The sequence below is a fragment of the Vicugna pacos genome, chromosome 6 (genome assembly GCF_048564905.1).
Source record: "Vicugna pacos chromosome 6, VicPac4, whole genome shotgun sequence".
In the NCBI taxonomy this organism is placed as follows: Eukaryota; Metazoa; Chordata; class Mammalia; order Artiodactyla; family Camelidae; genus Vicugna; species Vicugna pacos.
The window spans coordinates 27,315,152-27,337,106 of record NC_132992.1 but is presented as its reverse complement, the minus strand read 5'-3'; the positions used below and the strand labels follow the sequence as shown (position 1 = coordinate 27,337,106).

The window sequence follows — 21,955 nt, the reverse complement described above, 5'->3', positions numbered from 1 at the left end:
AAGTTTAAACCAAAGCAATGCATATGTTAAATGCTTTAACAATTCAATAGTTGCATCTTGAATGCCCACTGTGGCACTGCTTTGTCATAGGATGTCACAGAGCTGGTCTTAAGCTCTATGAACGGAGAGACCTTGTCTGATGTTTATGAAAGGCCTTTGCTATTCCTGGAATATAGTAGACATTTAGTAGATATTTTTCCAATGAATATGGTGGGAAAAAATGCAAAGATCTGTAAGATGAATTCTCTGCCTACAAGGAGACTATTGATTCTAAAAGCATTCATAGAGCGCTTTATAGTTCACAAAAATCTATTAACCTATGTATCTATTGTAGACAGTGGTTCCAACTCTGATTTATATCACCTGAGTAGGCTTTTTTTTTTTTTTCAATGTGCAGGTGTTTGCGACCTAACCAGACTTAGAGGATGGAATCTTACTGGGAATCAGTATTGATAGTGGATGTACAACATCAGTATTCATGAGGTTATTTTTGCACACAGCCATATGCTGACAGAATGTGTTCATAGTAAAGAAGACAGGCTGCTGGCTCTTGAACATGGCTGAGTTTCAAACCTGGCTCTAGCCCTTTGTAGCTTTTTAACTTTAAGATTAATTTTCCTGAGTCTCAGTTTTCTCATCCATAAAATGGGAAGAATAAAAATAACCACCATCATAGGACTGTTGGGTGTATTCTTGGAGGTATTCCATGTAAAAGTGCACATCCTAGGACATAGCACAGAGTAAGGATTCAATAAACTTTGTGATTACTAGCCATCAGGGCCTGTGGCTTATTTTATTTTCAGTGCTAGACCTAGGCTGAAGAACCACATTCCCTGGCCTCTTTGATGAGGCTGTCATATCATTTTCTCTCCTCTGTTTAATCGCAAAATGATCTGAGAATCTTGTTCCCCTTGAATCCCTGTCAGGACAAACTAGATATTTGGTGAGGTCATAATACAAGAGACTTGCATTTTCGATCCTCGTTGGACTTCCCTCTAGGACGAACATACTCATGTTGTTTCAGGGTTTGCAGCCAGGCCTGGCCTGGAAACCAGAAGCTAAAGTTATCCCAAAGCTGTGAGCTCGGGAACTACATGAAATGTTGATTTGGATCTAGTTTCAAAGGTTATCAGAGGTTCAGTTGCTGACAAAGGGATGGAAGTTTGTGTTGGTGAGAGGGTGTCTAGTATTTTACCCATAGGGAAAAGGTGTGTTATAGAGAGAAAAACAAGTTTTGACTGAAGTAAGTGGCCAAGAAAGCAGGTAACTTTAAATTAATGGTAAACTATAATCTGAGTTTCTAAAATAAACAAAATAAGCAGTTGTAATTGAATGGAGTTTATCAGAGTGTGATAGGAAGGTCAGGCGTGACAAATTGGGAGACTGGGACGTTGAGCTGGCTCATGACTATTATATAACTAACATCTCTGCTAAATTTAAACACTAGCAGCCTTCTCTGGAGGTGTGTGGGTGGAGAGGTGAAGGGGCAGATTGAAAACAATGGTCTTTATTTTCACAATGTACTTTAATTTTAGGCCAGTGTTGGAGGAGAACTTTCAGCTAACAGTATCCTTTTTCTGAGCTGAGGCTACCCTTGGCCCCATGGAACACCCCTATTTTTCTGTCAAACTACTATACCCAGTGCATTTTTCTTTGGCCTCCCTGGAAGTGGAATTGTCTCGGTCTTTCCCCTGCAGAGCGCAAAACATAAACACAAGGGCATTAAAATGGAAACAGGATCTTGGTTCTCACTGTTTCACCAGGCTCCTTAGCACTGACCTCTGACCCTCATTAAGATCCCATGGAAAGTCTGGGCATCTGGGGTGTGTAGCTCACTGTGGGAATTTTTTTGTTGTTGTGATTGTTGTTTTCCTCCTCCTGGATTATTTTGGCTTAACCTGGGGCCATGATGTAAAATAAACCCCTTTTAAGAGCTTTTCCTGACCTTGTTTAGGGGTGGGGTTAGAGGATGGGATCTGACTACTTCTGCTGTCAACTCATAGAATCCATTTTCAAGTCTTCCTCTAAAATTCATGTGAGAATGTAAAACATAGCATTTCTTCCATTCTCTTGCAATAATGACAGGTTAAGTTCTTGTTTTTGAACACCCATGTAGAATTATTTGAAGATATGGAGGCTTCATCTCTTTTTTTTAACTCACTTTTTAAAAAGTAGGCCTCTGGATCAGATACCCTCTCCTGTGTTTTCTTCATTTATATTGTGTCACATCATATTGTCATTAAAGAAGGCATCTTTCCTGATCATTTTATGGTGAAGGTCTGAGAGAAGTTCGTTTTTCTTTAATGGAATTCTTTGTTTTCCCTGACTAGTTTGAGAGGCTAAAGTCCAGAAATATAATTGGAAGGAAATTTTAAATATTCTGGTTGAGTGGCTAATTTATATATACACACTTAGGAGTAATTAGTGGAGGATTTAGAAAATTTTCAATAAAAGCAGAAGAGCAGTCATCCACGATGAGGTAGAGTAATCTTTTCCTCTTTGGAGTTTTCTCATCTATAGTAGAATTTCTTATGTCTCAGTTCCAGTTGACATAAGCGTAACTATTATGAAAATGTTGTGCTCAAAGAAGGCTGATAAGTTTTCTTACAGGTATTTTAGATTTTGTTTTTAAGACAGTATAGACAGAAAGAAATAATTAGTCTTTATCGTATTTTTTTCCCTTATGAAGAATTCAATGTACTCTGCTGTAAAAATTCTGGCTAGCATATAGAATTTTAATTTTGAAATGGAAAAACAGACTCAGAAGGGTAAGCGACTTGCTCAAGATCACCAAGTCTCACTGTATACAGAACTCAAGTTCTCATTCTCTAGTATTGAATTGTATTTATAAGTTAAAAAAAAAAAGCTCAACCTTACTATACCTTAGGAAAGAAAAGAAAAAGTTAGGCATGTATTCGTGTGTCCTTTCAAGTTCTCTCTGTAAAAAAAGAAATGTCTCTTCCAGGAAGCCTTCTTCTATCGGAAGGGCATATGTGGAATATTCTAAAATCTTCCTAATAGAGGCATTTTTGGCTTTACTTTTATTTTAGGATTTATGCTTCTAAATGGCAGATATATATCTAATCTCTTCAGCAGTTAAGACAAAGGTCAAGAGGAGAAGCAAGGGGAGAATATATGATTGCTAGATTAAACAGGCAACTGAAGGAGGCTATGGAATATGTCCTCGGTGCGCTGCCACATTCTGTCTCCCAGAAGGTACTCCTCCCCATCGCACTCCACTATTCCAGGACCAGAACTTTTTTGAAAGTTGCCTCTTTGACAAATCCTCCTTTATTGACACAGTTCAATCATCTGTAAACACCTAGATAACTGCATTTCACCTCATATATTTTTCACATCCATTTTTTAGCTCGCGATGTGTCTATTCAGTCCTTTTAATTACATTATTATTATTATTATTTTAACTACAAAGGGCCTAACATGTAGCTCCATGCAGAGCAGGCAGTCAGTATAAATTTGTTGACTGATCATAATATGTCATGAGTCATGGGCACAATAAATTATTTGACAACACACAGGATTATTACAACCCTTTGTTCTGTGTGGAGATGGGATGGAACCAGAAGAGTGTGTCTGGATAGCTCGTGTATCCACTTCAGAGAGTGCCAAATGAGAGCATGCTCTCACCTGGCAAAACTGAATTATCTTTATTAATAAAGCTCTTTGGAAATTCAAGTATTTTTAATATATGTTTATCTCATTTGATTCTCACAAGAAAACTGGGAGTCAATATATATTGACTCGAGTTTATGGCAGAGAAAACTGAAGCTCCCAAGGATTTAGTGATTTGTCCATATTTGCATTTGGCAAGTAGTTAAACCTTGGACCAAGTGTACTGTTTTGTTTTGTTTCCTTTTACCTCTGGGATTCATGCTCCTTCCAACCCACCAGACTGCTGCTCTCGTTTCATAAAGCTATCATCACTGCAGTGCTCACAGTTTTTGACTCATCCTGAAGTAACAACTCTGCTTCAAGTGATACTTGCAAATACTGTTAACCAATAGTGCCCCTTGACTACTATATGCTTAGTAGCTTCTAGCATAATAAAATTGTAATATTGAAATAAGAGACCTTAAAGAACCAAAGGTTGCATGAAAAAGAGCCACTTGTAGCTCGTACATTGAGCTCAAATGGTTATCCACTCCTTTCACATGCTTCATTTGACTAGCATGATTCTAACTTTAGCTCAGAAGGAAGTTCAGTGTAAGCTTCTGGGCCAACTGGTTCATCAGAGGCAAGATTAGAACATCCTTTACCTTTTTCTCAGAACGTGGAGGGTACATTTGTTAGCAACTTCCTGAAGGAGCAGGAAGTCCAATATGTACAAAATTGTCAAAGAAAGATCATTTATTAATACAAAACATTGTCTAAATAATATGCTTTCAGAACAATGTGAACAATCACAAAGCATTAATAAAGCTCTAATTAAGCAACATAGAGATGCTGTTGAATTAACTCCTTCCCACCTACCCCCAAACACCACCACCACCTTACCATGTGTGGTAACTTCCTGTTTGTTTTGTTTTTAAGCTTTAGTTTGGTTTCAGCTAGTTTAGACTTCATAGTCTCCAATCTCTTACAAAGCATAGCTGTTCTGGCTCAGATCTTACCATCGAACCCCACTGCATTGCCCACCCCCTGCTGCACAGACCCAGTTTTCCAGATTTAGTAGAGATCATTACCATCCATAAATTTTATGTGCATTAAAGGTAGTTTCCCCTCTTGTAATCATTATTAATATTTGATGGCCAAGGTATTATTCTTTATTGATAATTTTATAGATCATAGTTAATTTAGAAAGAAAAAAAATCAGAACTGCAACACAAAGTAGTGCAGCTCCACTTTAAAAAGTGACCTTGTCAAAGAGATGCATTTTTGCTTCAATTAAATTCAAAGTCAGTCAATCCCATAGGTAATGTTAGCAATTATAAGAATACTTCACAAAAGTAGTTAAAAAACACTCAGAGAACTTTTATGTGATGCTAGTTTTTAAAGCAAGAATGACTCTTCTAAAACTTCAATTCTTTATGAGATCATTTTGGAGTGTACTGTTACATAAAACATGAGGTCAGTAACTAAGGCTAATTAAATTTTAGTAGGAGCAAAAGTCACCAAAAGGTTTTTGCATTCATCCTACCAATTCTAAAACAGTGATACAATACACCATTAATAGCCTTAGAATTGCTAATTATTTCAACATGAATAGCGATATCAACGCTGTCAGTTTAATTTAATACACTCAGGAGAATTCCTGCAGAATGCATGATTTCTCTATTATTTCCTGGTTTTCACAACCACCAAAAGCTATAAATTTTCTTTCTTTTCTTCCAAGAGAGAGAGATTACTAGCCTACACCCTCTCACCTTTTTGAGGAATGTTGCAGTTGTTATTTTTTAAAGAAATAAGAAGTAAAAACAAAATAGAAATTCAGGAAAAAGAGGAGTCTAGGATTAAGTCTGTGATCTCATATGAGGCAAAATGTCCCTAACTCCAAAGGAATTAAAAGGCTTATGGATTCTATTGGTTCAGTGGAGTTTCTACTTAAGGAATGACCTTAGCATTGGGGTTGAAGTGTCTTCTTTTTGGAGAGGAGTTAAAATGAAAATCTGGAGGAGTGTAAGTAAAAAGAAATTATTTGACTGAATAAATAATTTTTATTTATTAGAAACTTTACCAAGTTGAAAAGAAGGAGTTATGCACTCATTTCACAAAATCTTTCATTTAGAAGACAATAGAGCACAATTACAACTCTATCATGAAAGAAGAATGAGTTAAAATTTATTCTACAAAACAATAATTCAATAGTAACTAACTAAAAAGTTCTAGGTTAGGCCCTAAAATCATGGACTCTCAGGGTTGAACAAAACCTTAAGGATAATCTGTTCTCAGTTTTTAACTCACATGGTTGCTCTACAATATCCCTTAAAAGTGATTAGTCAATCTTGGCTTGCATATCTCTGCTGACAAGGAACTTAACAACTTAATTTTCAGAGCATCCTGATTGTTTGAAAATTCTTCTTTAGACCAACCATCCTTGAATTTTCACTCATTTGCTGATTTAGTATCTTGCAAAATGTGGTATTTGACATGGTTTTAGGTGATATACAGGAAATTGTCTTTTAACTTTAATAATAATATATATATTTCAACATATATTCAAAAAATATACTAGTGTACCAAACTCATGGTTTCACGATTATTGCATAGGATGAAGTTAATGAAAGAAAAAGTGAATCTAAGTAAGGCTGAGTTGATAAACTATTAAGCAAATGATAAATTTATGTGAATATGAATATGACCAAAGTTGTAAAGCTGATTACAAAATGACCAACTATGAAAAACAGTACTCTAGGTCTACACTGTGGGAACCAGAACAGATGCCATACTCTGTATAATGACAGACTGTACTGTCATGAGTTTAGTCAAGGAAGTGTATATAGATAAACTGGGGCAGAGAGAAGAGGTAGAAGACTACTGCAATAATGGAGCAGATGTAATGTTGGCCTGAACCATGGTGGATGCAGCAGAAATATTCAGATATCTATTAGTGGAGTGACATGGGAAGAACACTGTCCTGCATCTCAAAGGACTCAGATTTTAGTCCTACCTCTTCTAACTGCACGTCTCCTTCCTTCTTCAGGCCTCTGTTTTCCTCATCTGTGCAATGGGGATGGTCTCCTATGTGATCACCAAAATTCTTTCTAGCTTTGAAGACTTTTGATTACATAAGAATTATTGTGAATGTATGGACTTGGCAAATGAATAGAAATATGAGGAAGGAAGAAGAAAGAATCAAAGATGGCAGTGAGGGTCAAGGATTGGTGACTAGTGTCATTCACAGATAAGAGAGTCAAGGAGGGAGAATAATTTGGAATCAGTGGGCAAGAAAAGGTTTGGATTTGTTGCAGTGTAGATACCAATGACACCTCTTTTGTATATCTGATAGCTCCTTGGACACCTGGAAAAGAGTAAGACTCCAATTTCTCATTTGTAAAACAGAAATGAGGTGATCAATAAAGATTTGGGGGTCACAGGTACAGATAGTTGGTGAAGTCACAGAAATGGAGAAGACAAGACTATCAGTAAAAAAGGGGAGAGAAAATTGGTATTAAGGGATTTAACCTTTATTGAGAGGGTACCATGTGCCAAGCATGTTATTTCCATCATCTCCTTTAAACGTCCCCCAAATCTTGTGAGGTATATGTAATTCTCCCCATTTTACAAAACAAAAAAAATGATGCTCAGCAAGGTCCAAGAACTGCAGAAGAATGAATACATAGCTAGTATTTGAACCTGTCTGTCTGACTTTCAAATCTATATGATACAGGTCCCACAATGACAGAGATTTCTGAAGCACAGACAGTGAGGGAAGGGGATGAGGACACTGCATGGGAGTTCTCTGTGGGTGGAGGGAAAACCACCTCTGTTGTGTGAGATGAGTGCAGCCAAAGCTGGAGAGAAGGAAAGGAGGGAACAATTACATTAAATGTGGCAGAGAGTTTAAGAGGGGTGAGAACTGTTAAACATTTGGGGTGAGTGGCAAGGAGGCCAATGATGCCACATGAGTTTTCTGATGTATCAATAGGGGTGGACCTCAGATTGGTAAGTAATAGTCAATATATACTGAACACTTACTATGTGCCAGACAGTTTTCTAAGTGATTTACATGTTTTAAGTCACTTAATCCTCACCACAACTGGCTTATTGAATGGGCTGGCCTCAGTAAGTTTTAAGGCAGGAGATAATTTTTCTCTTTCCTAACAGTCTGTCAATCCGGGTCCCTCAATTCTCCATGACTACCCCTGGTCAATATATTGAGCAGATTCCCTAACTTTTCTTGATCACTTTTCAGGTACTGTATTAGAAACTACAATGCATACGTTAGTATAATGGATACCATGTGGTGGCAAAAAGAATGTAGATGTTCCTTATGTACTGAAACAAAATATTAAGTGGGAAAAAGCAAGAGATTGAATATAATAACCCACCAGTATGTAATAAAGGGAAAACATACATATTTATATTTAATTATGTATGTATATATTAAATACTGCTTGGAATATCACCAAAGAACTAACAAAACTATGTGCCCATAGGAAGGGGAAGCTGTTGGCTAGGGTAATTGTAGAGGGAAGGAAACTTTTCACTGAATGTCTTTTTATTTTCTTTGACTTTTAATCTACTTGAATATATTGCTATTGAGCTCAATCAGCTAATGCCACAATAGTGATGCATAATATCAATTATTCCTAAACCCAGGGCTGTAAGCATTGATTCTCATGTTCATAGGCTGAGTGGCTCTGCTTCAGGCTGCTGATTGTCCATGAGGGCTTTACTTCATTTGTCTTATTTTGGGGCCTCAGCTGGAGGGGCAGAGACTTTCTAGGATGTATTCTTTTTGTGGTGAGGCCGGAGCTCCTAGAGGGAAGACAGAAGACACTCATACTTCTAACTAAAGGTCTAGGCATGGAATGTTCATATAGTCACTTCCAGCCCACATGTTTAAATGAGTAGAAATGCATACTTCTCCAGGAGGCAGAGAGGAATGAATCATTGCTGAGCAATCACCTACCCCATCATTAAAAATATTAAGTCAAGTTGAGCCTAATATCAAAATTTTAATCTCCCATCTAATCCCAAATTTCTCCTTTCCTCACTGAGGTTCAGGCTTTATCCATATTTAGAAGTCTGCAGTGGGGAAAGGGATCATGGTGAGTTTCTTTTCCTTTCTCTCTTCCTTCCTACTTTCCCTCCCACCGCACTGCCTTCCTTCCTTCTTTCCCTCCTTCCTTTTATTTCCTTCCTTTCTTCTCCTTTCTTCACTTCAGTTACTTTCTAATTTTCACATGCTATTTCTGGCTTCTTCAAAGTTGGGTCCAAGAAAGAAGGATGATTAGAAGGAAAGAGCAAGTTCCAATGTGGCTGCTCTTCTGTAATATATATTGGTGTTCTGTGTGTAGCCCACGGCAAGGTATTGGTTCTTCGTTTCATGAAACATTTTGTGCACTGAGATCCCTGGCAGGGGCCTCTTGTTCAGCCATTCCTTGGTACAGGTGATGTACCTTCTGGATGACCACTCCTGGCTCCTGCTTCTGGTGGTACACTACCCATAGAGGTGATTAGTCAACCGGATCTGTTGGGTTGGATTCTTTCAATTACTTAAGCTCTGCTACTACATGCTGCTTAAGGGAAATAAGCACCCTTACCTGCTATTGATTAAAGTATAGATTGCATCTGCTGTAGTCCTTATTCTCTGTTAATAGAGGCAGCTACTCATCATTAAACATTTCCAGGTGAAGTCCAGTTTTATCATCATCAAGATTTTCTTGAATCATTTTCTCAGCTTGGCTTGATTGTAAGGAAGCACCTCATTCCTTCAAATGTATAGCTCTGGTCAACTCTTTCCAAAGAAATCCTCACTTCTTTTCTCCCCAGTCTATAGTAAGCCTACTATTACATAAGTCAGAGGTAGATGGTGGGTTAAGGAAATCAGAATTAAATGACCTTCTTTTTATGATTTAGATCCTTTCTTGTTCTGGTCTTGGCAAAGGCCAGACCAGGAGAACAGCTGGTCACCATTTTTCACATGTAAACATTATAAATAAAAAGCCTTCCAAACCTGCCCCTAGAGTTAGGATTTCTTTTAGATTCTTAAGCCTCGGGGACTCATTTTAGCCCATTCAAACTATGAAATACTCTGGTTCTGAAGATCTTCTTCTGAAAGACCTGAATAAAGATCTCTCTTCACAGTCCATTCTTCAATTAGTCCCTCTGTAGGGCTAGGGGGAGATGCGAAAAGCCAGCCGAACTTGGAACTCATTATTCCTAGAGGAAGGTATATTTCAAACCTAATACCTAGATTCCAAACTCTTTTCTCTATAGGAATTATACTACTTAAGTAAAATAACATTTTTAACTCTGAGTATAGAGTTCCTAAATAGGAACATATATCTTCTTTTCCCCCTATTTTTGAAAGTTTCAAATTCATTGTTATTAACTTTTGAAACCTTCCATCCTCCCACTTCATTGTCTGTCAGCCTAAGGTCTCCCCTCCTCCTTGTCACAGCCTCTCTCCTATAAGGATATATTTTGTTCCTTTAGGGCTGCTTTTCTCATGCTTCTCAGCATTATTGCCCTTTCTCTGCCTAGCTTTGAAGCCTTGTGCATATGCACGTGTGTAGCCCACACTTACACGTACAAGTACAATGCAGATAAAAGAAGAAAATCTCCTGCCTTCTGAGAAAAATTCTAACTCTCCTCAGGTACTATAGATGTCTCGTTTCATATTCTTGCTTTAAAATATAAGAAGAGCCCTGAATCGTGATCTTACATTATGCCTCAGAGCTGGTGTTCTTAAAAGTACAATTCCTTCCCCAAAGGAAATGAGAGAGCTATTTAAAACAAGCAATCAATCCATTTAGAACCCACCGCAATCTGAAGAACATTTCTTACAGTGATGAATCGAAGTAAGAGAGGCAAAGAATTTTTTTTTAATGGATTTAAAAGGAGGTTTTGGACCCATCAGCAGTCACTGAGTCCAAACATAGAAATTCAATTCAATTTATCATGTAGAGGAAAGATTAATCACTTGCAGAAATCTTGAAATCAGTGTGCTGCATTCAAAGTTGTTAAATGAGAATCATTTTTAATTACCACTATCTGTTCTGTATTAAACTTTTCTACATGGTTTGATTGTCTTGCTGTAGCATGAGTTGTCTTTAATTCCCCTTTTTTTTCAATCCCCAAATCAAGTCCATAGCTACCCTCTGACGTTTTTTATGGGTTCAGATTTATCTCTTCTTCTTTGGAAAAGTCAGCACCTCACAGAAGTGACTACTTCACATGAATCCATACTATTCTGGCAATCAGTTATCTGACTATTAGTTTTATCTTCTCTTTACTGTTTTTGTGTCCTGTGTGTGAAAGTAAGGATCATTTTCTGTAAGTACCATTTAGGGAATGCCATTTCCAGTTGCAAGCTACCTATTATAGTTTCTAATTATTTGTTTAGTCAAATCTAAACTCAGTCTTATGACTACAAGACTGAACTTCTCTTGTTCCTTGTGGTGAAATTTTTTTGCCACTCAACACTCATTTCTCCTGGTAGCATTATCTCACTTTTGCTCTATTTCATAAAATCTACTGAAACTGTCAAGGGAGGTGCCCTGCCTACCTCTGCCATGGGCAAAGTTCCATGATCCAAACTTTTCCCCTGGAGTTTGGCAGAGAAGAGTGACAAAAAGCCTGAAAGTGATAGGGGCCATTCACTCCCAAGGAGATTGCCCATCTACCCCTGCTCCCTGGCCCCCAGTGTTGGTTTGGCTCTTATCCTTGCTGTTTCTGTTTCTTCAGCTTTCTTTGCAATGCTGTGAACTACCCATTATCCTTCCAATAAAGTCTGTTTTCTGTTCAAATTAGAGTTGGGTTTTGTTGATCAAATTAAAATTGGTTTTAGTTGATTACAAACCAGAGACTTCCAAGTGAGACATAATGGAATTAGCCTCAAATATCCTTCAGTGCAGTTGGATTTCCCACCTCTGTTCAAGAACAGAATAGGAACTGTAGGGGCTAACACTTTGCTCTTTGGTCTTCCTAAAATTTCTTCCTTCTTCATGCTACTAAACTTTTCCTTTTCATCCTTTATATTTATTCAAACATCACTTTTTCATGAAAACTAACTTCATTCAACAATCTTCCAGAATTTGCTTAGCATTCATTTCCTATTTGCCAAACCTCAAAGGTGGCTTTCTCTGTACAGAGACGATCTCAGGATTTGCATCAGGATAAGCTGCCAAGTGTTTAACAAATAAAGAAAAAAACTGAGCCACTGTGTATCCACTCCTGCATTTTTTAATGGATTAAACCAAAGACAACCTGAATCACTATTACAAATGTAAACTATCCATAGGAAAACCATTATCAGAGTTCTTTCCCCTTCAAAAAGCGGGGGATAAAGCACAGTAGAGACAGGGTCAAATCTAGGCAGATGGTTTGTGCACAGAATTTATTTTTCATCCATAGCAGCAGAATAGGCTAACAAATGATCCTAGAATCTCAATGACTTTATGCAGCAAAACATGATTTCTTATTCGTAGTCCGTGTCTAACATTGGTTACCAGGGATTTCTATATATTATAGCCTCTCAAGGACCAAGTAGGTATAGGCATCCCGCTGATGAAAATGCTTTTTGCTCATATTTCATTGCAAAGGAAACAACATGGCCACACTGTCTTTAGTTGGGTAGGGAAGTGAAATCCCTCCATGTGCCTGGGAGAAGCACAAATACTTGATAAGTATTACTAATGATTACCCTAGATGCCTCACTCCTTATCTGTACTTCTCTTTCCCTTACCATGCACAGCATTCATTGGTTTAGAACTACCCACCTCAGTCCAGGCATTTTTCTATGTTTTGTGTTTGATTGAAGAGAGCTATTAGTTGATCTTGACCAATCCATTAATTAAAAATGATAACATATTGAATTGATATAGCCTGTATAATATACACAGCATTTCTATATAAAATATCTCCTTTGACCCTCACAATCACCCAGGGACATATATGGGACAAAGAGTATTAAATCCATTTTATATAGATGGCTAAAATGAAGCATAAGGAAGCAAAGTGCCTGACCCAAATTCCCAGTGATAGAGCTGGGACTCAAATATCATATCTTTCCACACTAAACTTATTGCCATGTTATTTTTTTTCTCCCCATTACCACATTTAACACAGTGAGCAAATAAGGCACATAGCCCCTACCAATTTCATTACCATATAAAAGAGGACCCCGAGAAGATAGAAATTTCTTCCAGAACCGGAGAAGTTAAGCTCTACAGATAGTCAGGGCAGCCCCTCTGGAGTGCTAGAATGAAGTTACGCTGGGATTACGACTACTGCAAGGAAGTTTTGTCCCCTGTCCTTTTATGCATCGCAGAGGTGGCTGCCTGTTTCTTGACCTACTTCTAGGAATAGCTTGAGGTAAGGGAGCAGGGGGCGGTATGACTGAGTGTCTCATTGTCAACTGACTAAAAAGATGGTAGAGAGTCATGTAGGTGAGAACTGCTTTAGAGGAAAGTAAAGAATCCCTCTGATGTTACCAGTAAAAATGAGTGGCTAAACTAACCCAAATGCATAGTAGTTGTTTGTACCTTTTTATCAAAATAATAGCAATGCATACATTTTAAATGCATTTCAGGTGAGGAAATTGGCCTAATGTAGGTCAGTTTAATCACTGAGTCACTAAGAACTAGTTTGTTGCAAAAAGTAGCGGTCATTCCATGTCCTGGAATTTCTCATTTCAGACAGGTGTCAGTGTTTGGATTTGAACATATTCATCATCATCAGGGGAAAGGCAAACAGTGTGGCTGTGGACTTGGCTACCTCGTGTCATTCACTTCTCTTGTCAACCTCTCAAAGACGTGAATTGTATCACAGGAGCACTTTGTGGGTAGTATAGGAACTTCAAGGTGACAGGAAAAGAACAGTTGACGTGTAATTGAAAACTCCACTAAAAAAGCCTGTAAGACAGATGAAAATGGGAAATCATCAGCAACATTTGCCCCTGAATATCAATCACTGCCAATCACTGATAAACTTTTCCAGTAACTCAACCTCATGTTCCCCATTTCCCTAGGAGGGGTCATCATCCCCTGGGCGTGCAGCACACCTACAAGCAGGCGTCTTCTGGTGTTTGCCTACAGGAAGGTCATTATAAGGCAGAACAAATTAGGACAGCTCCCCCAGCAGTAGCAATTAACCTTCAGGAATCTGGCAGGCATAGGTGTATTTTAGGATTGCAGAAAACATTAACCTTCTTGTTATTTACAGAAGTGAACAGTTGGAGGAAAATCTGAGATCTCCTTTGCTACCTCTCTCTTCACTTTCCTCTTCCTCATCCATCCCTTCCCTGCCCTGCCCCACTGTGCCATTTCCCTGTGTTTCATTTATGCTATAGCTGTCTTTGAGATATGTAGAGTCCCCTGCTCATGTGGAGATGGCAGCAGTTGTAACTTGGTGCCCATCTATAAAGTTTCAACGTGGGCAGCTCTCAAACAGATCACTTACACATGGTTAAGTGACATCTTTTCTGCTCTGGGTCCACCCTGAGGACCAGTCTGGGAGGACTTGGTGCAGGTCCTGAAGCCTTCTGGCCTGGTTCCATGTAGTGACAGGTGTCACTGATGCCTATCACACATACAGTGCCCCTGCAGGTGCCTCTTAAATGCCCATCCATCTCCTTCCCATCTTTTTCCCTGGGGCTCTCTAGGAAAAAAATGGAAGCCACCCTCTTTGCAGAGGAGAGCAAACAGCAAGTTGGCTCATTCATCATTGCCTATGTCAGGTGCAAGCTATGGATGTATGTTCAGAGACTGACACAGCACTGGCCAGAACTTACATAACAATGTTCCTTTTGCCTGTTAGCTAGGGATTTCTGATTGGGAAGAAAATAATATCTACATCATTTTAAATGTTAATGTGTAAGAACTAGCAACTCATTTTGAATATCTGCTAATCTGATGACTATTAGGCTGGATACTATTAGTTTGGATTATAATTTACAAAAAAATTAGAATCTTTGAGGTTTAATTTCACTTTCAATTAATGATACTTTATTCTAGAAAAGCCATAGTGAAGATCGAAGGAAAAGTATGGAGTAATAGTCTTGCATCTCATATTAGGTGTCATTGATGCATATCCATTTAAGAGACAGAGAGGGAAAATTATATTTGATTTTATTGAAGAACTAGGTATGATTATTTCATTTTTAAATAATCCCTAGGGTATTAGGCAACAATGTGAAAATCTAATCTGGCAACATGCTTATGATTGTCACAAGAAGACACCTATGAAGAAATTCTAAGGAGACAACTGATTCAGTATTTGATGTGGCTTCTGGCAAAGTGAAGAGATGCCAGGATTGCCCCAGCCTCTGAGGAAGCCTCTTTAATTTAAATGTGCATGCTGAGATGCAGCTGTGCTGATGAATGCATATTTATTGGACCTGGATAGGAGGCAAATGCGTAACTAATTAAACTATCCTGGTGTCAAATGCTCTGGCCAACATCCCCTTAAAAAAAAATCACTGCTTAAAATGCATTTTGGAAGCAAAAAGTCACCAGATAGAACTGGTTAACAAATAATATCTATGAAAGAATGCTAAGGTGATTTTACTAAGAAACATAGGGTTTAGGAATGTCTTCAATTTAGAGATGACTTTACAAATGTTTACTTAATAATGCTAATCAACTTCCTTTGCTCTCTACTTGAGACAATTTTCTCCTTATTTTATGAGATAAAAAGAAGTAAAATTGTCCAGAAAAGGTGTAGAATAGCATGTTAGCACACATTTAGTCCACCTGTCCCCTCTACAGCAGGGATATAAACTAAGTAAGTTTCTCAGTTGAGAGTCTTTCCATTGCATTATTGTTAGCCAGTGAAGAATTTCATAATGCTAATCTTAAAAGAAATGGACTGGTTAACAAAGAATGTCCTTGAAATTTGTTTCAACAAATCTGAACAAGATAAGTGGCCCTGCTAAGATGGAAGCAGAGACAGGACTAGTTAGCATCAGAATGCTGGATTTCTCTTATGTTCTGCACTCTGCAACATGTTAAATGATTCAACCTAGGCTTTTATTTCACTCATACCATGTACACTTTGGATTTTCACTATCTAATAACTAAGTATCTATTGATAGATCAAGGTGAAAGGGAATATTCCAATTTGGGGGTTTCCAAGGCAGCATAATAAATAATGCTTCTCTACCTTGCCCAGATTCTGAACTAATCAAGTAATAAATCAGCAGTAAACTAATGGAGTGCTGAAAGATCACCTTTATTACTGATAAAATTTGAACAATGTATCTTAGAGTGCATTCAGATGGGCTAGAGCTGAATCCCAGGACCCAGTGGGCTCTACTCACTAGCTATAGGTAACAGTGACCTATGGCAGGTGGGCAGGCCTGCTCCCAGGAAAAAGGGGAGGGTCAGGGTCATATCACATTTATTAATCTGATAAGTAACCCCATTTGGCTCTCATACCCTCATCTTTGCTGGTAAAATGAGAGAAAGAGACCAGAAGAAGAAATAGAATGGAGAAGAAACATTGCCTCCTAACAAGGATATTTGAATTTTGGTAGATATTGCCTTTTATGATTTTTCCTTTCAGTTGGCTATGAAAGACATGAAACCTAAGATTTTTGGGAAGCACCTTCCTTCTTTATCAACTTTGGGGCCACTAAATATGTGTATGTGTGTGTGTGTTTGTGTCTACTGTGTGTGTTTGAATGGCCTTCTTTCTTTGGGTTGAGGGAACCATCTCCCTTTGTGTGAGGTGAGACGAGAAGGAGAGAGGATTTAGGCTCATTACAGAAGTGATACAAAATGAAAAAGTTAACATTTAGTTGCTGATATTCAACTAAAGATTTTGACAAACAAACCTGAAACTAGGTGATAAGAGGGAAGAGAGAGAAACAGAAAGAGAATCTTCTTCTTTTAGCAAGGCAAGAGCCAAGTCTAGAAAATTCACTTATCCCAAATATTTATTGAATGCTGACTATGGGTTAGAGATTGTTCTAAGCACTGAGAATATAGCAATGAAAAAACTCTATAGATAAGTCTCTGCCCTTGCTGAGTTTTTATTTTAGTTGGGGCAGAGTTCGGATCTAGTGAGCCTAGATGATGGTTATCTACTCTGGTGAGGTAAACCAAAGCAGGCCCTGAATGCTGGATACCTGTGTCAATTCAACAGTAAGAGTCAGGGGGTTACCACAGGCCCCAATCAAGTTGGAACTGGCCATGCATCAAGCTCACCAGCTACTGACTTCAGACCTGAATGCCAGCAGGGGGAGTAGCAATCAAGTAAAAAAGAAATATGATAGCAGAGATACCATTAGATCTGAGGACTACTTCCGTCCACTGATGCAAAGAACTTAGTAAGCCCCTTCCCCGTCATATACCCAGATACCATTTGAGAAGAGAATGGAGAAGGTGGCAAAATTTGTAAGTGCAGATCTCCAAAGGAGAGTACTTGAGTGGATCTTGATTGAGAATGAATTATCAGTGAATTGAACATCTAAACCAGAAGGAATCTTTATACTGGAATGACTGAAATATTTTTATTTAGTTTCAATTTACTACATTTTCCCCAATGTCTGCCAGCAGGGAGACCTACCAGAGTGGTGTGGGTAAATTCATGACTTTGCCTTTGATGCGCTGGAAATGATGTCACATAGACAGCCAAGGTACTTGAGTGCCTCACTGCTGACCCTTTGTCCCAGACTAATTTTGATACAAAAAAAGAACCTTTTTCCTTCGTCTTTTTGAAGCTAGTGATTGTTGGTAAACTCCGTCTACTGGAGTGGGTGATTCCCATTGTACACTTTATCCTAAAGGTACTAAAGTGTTCAGAGGGTAGTACAGAAATGTGAATTGTCCCAGAACTTGACTACACCTTTGGGTTCCTCCTGGGGAGGCGAAGCAGTACCTCAATGCAAGATAAAGGGAGATGCTATGTCACAGCAAGGCTGGACCAAGGACTGCCTGATGATTTATGCTTGTTTTATTTGATCCAATGGGCCTCTTTAATCTTTCTGTAATGTCTTCACTTATTCCCCTTCCTTTTCTAACTGAGTTCCACCCCCAATTTTATCACTCAAATGGCTTTTCCAGATGTCAGCAAAGACCGCCACATTATAAATCCAATGGCTTCTTCTAACAACTCATCCATATTCCTCCCATTGCATTCTTGTTTGTGGGCTTCCCTGCTGAAATTCTGTTTCTTTAAGGTTCTGAGAGTTCAATGCTAATTCTTCCTATCTTTTCTGAAAAATCTTTGTCAGTCTCTGTTATAAGCTGATCTATGTTTTCCCCAAATTCATATGTTGAAACCCTAACTCCTTGGACTTCAAAATGTGACTGTATTTGGAGATAGGGTGTTTTAAAAAGTAAATAAATTAAAATGAGGTTATTAGGATTGGCCTTAATGTAACATGAGTGGTGTCCTTGTAAGAAGAGGAAAACAGGACACAGACATGTACAGGAGGAAGACCAGGTGAAGATATAGGGAGAAGGTGGCCATCTATAAACCAACAATAGAGGCCTCCAAAGAAACCATCCATACTGACAACTTGATCTCAGACTTACAGCCTCCAGAACTGTGTGGAAAATAAATTTCTTTTGTAAGCCATCCAGTCTGTTTACTTTGTTATGGTAGTGCTAGCAAATGAATGTAGTCTTTTTCATTTTTTATCTTTCTATGCTCATCCCCTGAATCTCCTAGACATTTCCCAGATGTCTGTCCCTACCTCAGTCTTGATGCTTAGCTTTGCTAATATCACATACCTCCACACATTCAGTCATTACCTCCATGAAAATGATCCTCAAATTTGTTAGGTTGAACCATATAACATATTCATTTTTGTAGGTTGAAAGTGGTTAGCTATTGGCAATTTCATGTGGCTCAACCTGATATATCTCTACTCAAACCTTTCATGAAGCTCCAAACTTGCTTGTCCCCCCTGCCTTTTATACATACCTACATGATTACACTATAGGCACCTCACAAGTAACACATCCAAAATAGAACTTACCATCTTCTTAGGAAATTCAATCTTTGCGTCATCCCACTTTCAATGTTCCATACCATGGGTATCACACATGTCATGTCTGCCTTCCATATCTACTCCCTTAGTACAGCCTCTTTTAGGGGAATGGTTGGAAGCCTTGCAACACTCTGCAAGTTAGAGTGTGGTTCCTGGACTTGAAGCATCCTCATTCTCTTAAAGCTTGTTAGAATGAAAAATCTCACTCCCCACTCAGACTTATTCAATCAGAACTCGCATTTTTAAAAAGATCCCCAAGTGATTCTTAAATTAAAGTTTGAAAAGAACTTTCTTAGAATATGGTTGTAGCCATAGGAATTCTAACTCTCCAGAAAGATGTTATCAAGTTATTTTTCCACTGGTAGTGAGACAGTATAAGAAAACTCAACTCACCATAGTCTCACCAGCACAGAGTATTACTCTTTTTTTTTTTTTTTGAGAAAAATGAAGGAATTTTATTTATTTATTTATTTATTTATTTATTTATTTAAATTTTTATTGAGTTATAGTCATTTTACAATGTTGTGTCAAATTCCAGTGTAGAGCACAATTTTTCAGTTATACATGAACATACATATATTCATTGTCACATTTTTTTTTGCTGTGAGCCACCACAAGATCCTGTATATGTTTCCCTGTGCTATACAGAATAATCTTGTTTATCTATTCTGCATATGCCTGTCAGTATCTATAAATTTTGAAATCCCAGTCTGGCATTACTCTGAACTTTAAAGAAACCCTGCAGTTTTGATAAGTGAAAATTCATATTTCAATATAATATTCATCCTCTTTGGGTACTGGTGAGTTTCTTTATTAACATTTGCTTATGAATTTTCTGTTCATAGCATTTGGTAGTTGTTTTTTCATTTAATTATTTGTATACTTTTCTAAACTCTATTTTTATTTTTACCTTTATTATTTCAATGCAGACAAGTCCTAGGACCATTTGTTAACCTGTTGAATTTGAACTGAAGGAGTCTCAATATTCCTGACAGACCTACTTTTTACTACATAAACTTTGAGGAATAAATTGTTTTCTTCCCAAGTGCTTTTAGTCAGCTATGTAAGTCGCCAGTCTTTACTTAATTCATGAGCACAAATGGGAGGAAATTAATGGATAATGATTATGCACAATGCATGCTACAGCCCTTGACACACAGTAGGAACTGGGGGTGATTCTGAACTGAGTTGCAGAGCAAAAATATAATAAAGTGTGATCCCATTCAGCAGCCTCTTTTCTAAACCTAATGCTGCAACACACACACACTCACACTCAGATGCTTCTGGGGAGCCAAGATGGATACCGAGACACTGATCACTAGGAATCATGCCCTTTCTTATCATTCAGAATGATTAGTCTGCTGGTTGTGGCCATCTGGGCAACCTGGGAGGTGGCTTGACAAGGTTACTTAGGTCAGAGCAGGATAACAAGCAGCCGAAGAAAGACTATATGCTATTTAAGAAAATAAATAAACAGCCCTGATCATGCTCCTAAAGCCGGCAGCTTCACTTTGCAGTTGAGTAAGCTGTACTTGTCTTCCTTGTTTCTCTTTGTTTATGAGGATTTCTAAGTCCTTGCCTGTTGACGGTGTAATTTGCTTAGCCAGACAAGCAGGTAGTGTACACAATAAGTTATTCTAAATAAAAGGGGTGATTAATCAAGGAAAATCAAACTGAGAGCCCTAGTACCACTCCTTCCTGGCTGGTCCCAGACTCCCAGCTTGTTTATTTAGTGTCACCCATAGTCTGTCATGGCTGACCTAAAACTATCAGGAACAGCCACAATGGCAGCCAAGCATAAACAAAAATCTGAACTGAAGGTGCAGAGGGACTGCCATTCCGCAGATAAGATCTATTGCTGTAATAGCCCTTGATTATGAAGACCAAAGGAGAAAAAACACCAAATATACAGACACTTTTCTGTTTATTTATACATGAAGAAGGAGGGGGAAGCAAATCATTTACAAAGAGGAGGGAAAAAAGGGAATAAGGTTTCATTACATGTCAGTGTTTCTCAGTTTATACAACAAGATTCTGTGATAGCAGGGGTTTGCTTCTGGTCTCCTTTGTTTGTGTATTGACATTTTGCAATGCTTAAAAAAATTGCACACTGGGGCCAGAGATAGCAGAAAGAAAGAAGAATCGAGGTGGGAAAACCTACTAGGCTGTTACCTAGGGAAAGAACGTTTTTCTTTTCCGTGAAAGTACTCCAGCTGAGCTATAGATTTAAGCCAAAAATGTGTAGGTTATTGGATGGTCTTTCATGTAAAATGATGCATTAGGAGGTTATGCTTTTCAGGTGAACAGGATCTCTTAATTATTGCGCATATACACAATGCATTTTCAACACGCAGGAAGCAGTCTTTGGTAAAATCCTCACTTTTCTATTTGCTGTGGTGCTCTTTCTGCAGGGGAACCCTTTCACTTTTTCCATTGGTTTATTTGAGTGTATAACGTTTGGAAAGAAAGTTAGCTGGAGATACTTCGTACCAGAATGTGATGGATGCAGGTGCCAGCTTCAGAGCCAGTCTGGACACTACCTCAAGATGAAATGTGTAAAGATTACTTACACCCTTAAAGAGCCCCACAAGTTCTGGGAAGCAATGGAAATGGATCTCCTTGTTGTTTGTAGGTGCTACACTGCTGTTGCTCATGTTCCAGGGGCTAAATTTATCCATTTAATGGAGAAGTGTGCTTGTCCTACTAGCATTCCAATTTATAAAATGTGTAAGAGGAAGGGCAAGAGGTTTCCAATAGGATACCACTACTGAGGAATACTGCTTTATTGTTCTCTGTTGGTCAATTACTGGGACAAATGGCTGCAAGAAGTTCTCCTCAATTTATTTTCTTGCAGCCCATGCAGTATTACTTTTCACTCCAAAGGGTAAAGCTCTGATGCTTTATCACATTCCAATGCTCAAAAGGGAAATTGCTGGTAAGATACTTAACACTAAATGCATCCATTCTGGTATACTGACATTGCCTGGGACTACAGATATATTTCAGCAAATCACACTTGCACACTAAGGAGTTGGGATCTCATTCTCTGAGGCACTGGTGGAAATAGAGGGCTCTGCCTAGGGAGGGCACAAAATGAGGGTTGGCATTATCAAGACATTGCACTGAAAAGGTGAAACGTTCTATCAGCTACTGTGAAAAACCCCAACTGTGTTCACTTGCACGACTGGCTGAAAATTCATTTTCTTTTCCCTCTTGGATGTTTTGTGGCAAAGAAACATCTGGGAAAAGGCTGGCATTAGGGCTAACACAGAGTACACAAAGAGTCAGAGAAAGGTCATGTGGTTAGCACTAAACCAACTTCCAAATTTG

General features: G+C 38.3%; 1 long non-coding RNA gene across 3 annotated transcripts in view; it reads left to right on the top strand.

The window, feature by feature from the left end:
• The window catches only part of LOC140696838 (uncharacterized), a 486,199-nt gene that overhangs the window by 149,679 nt on the left and 314,565 nt on the right, over positions 1–21,955 (top strand). The window lies entirely within an intron of this gene.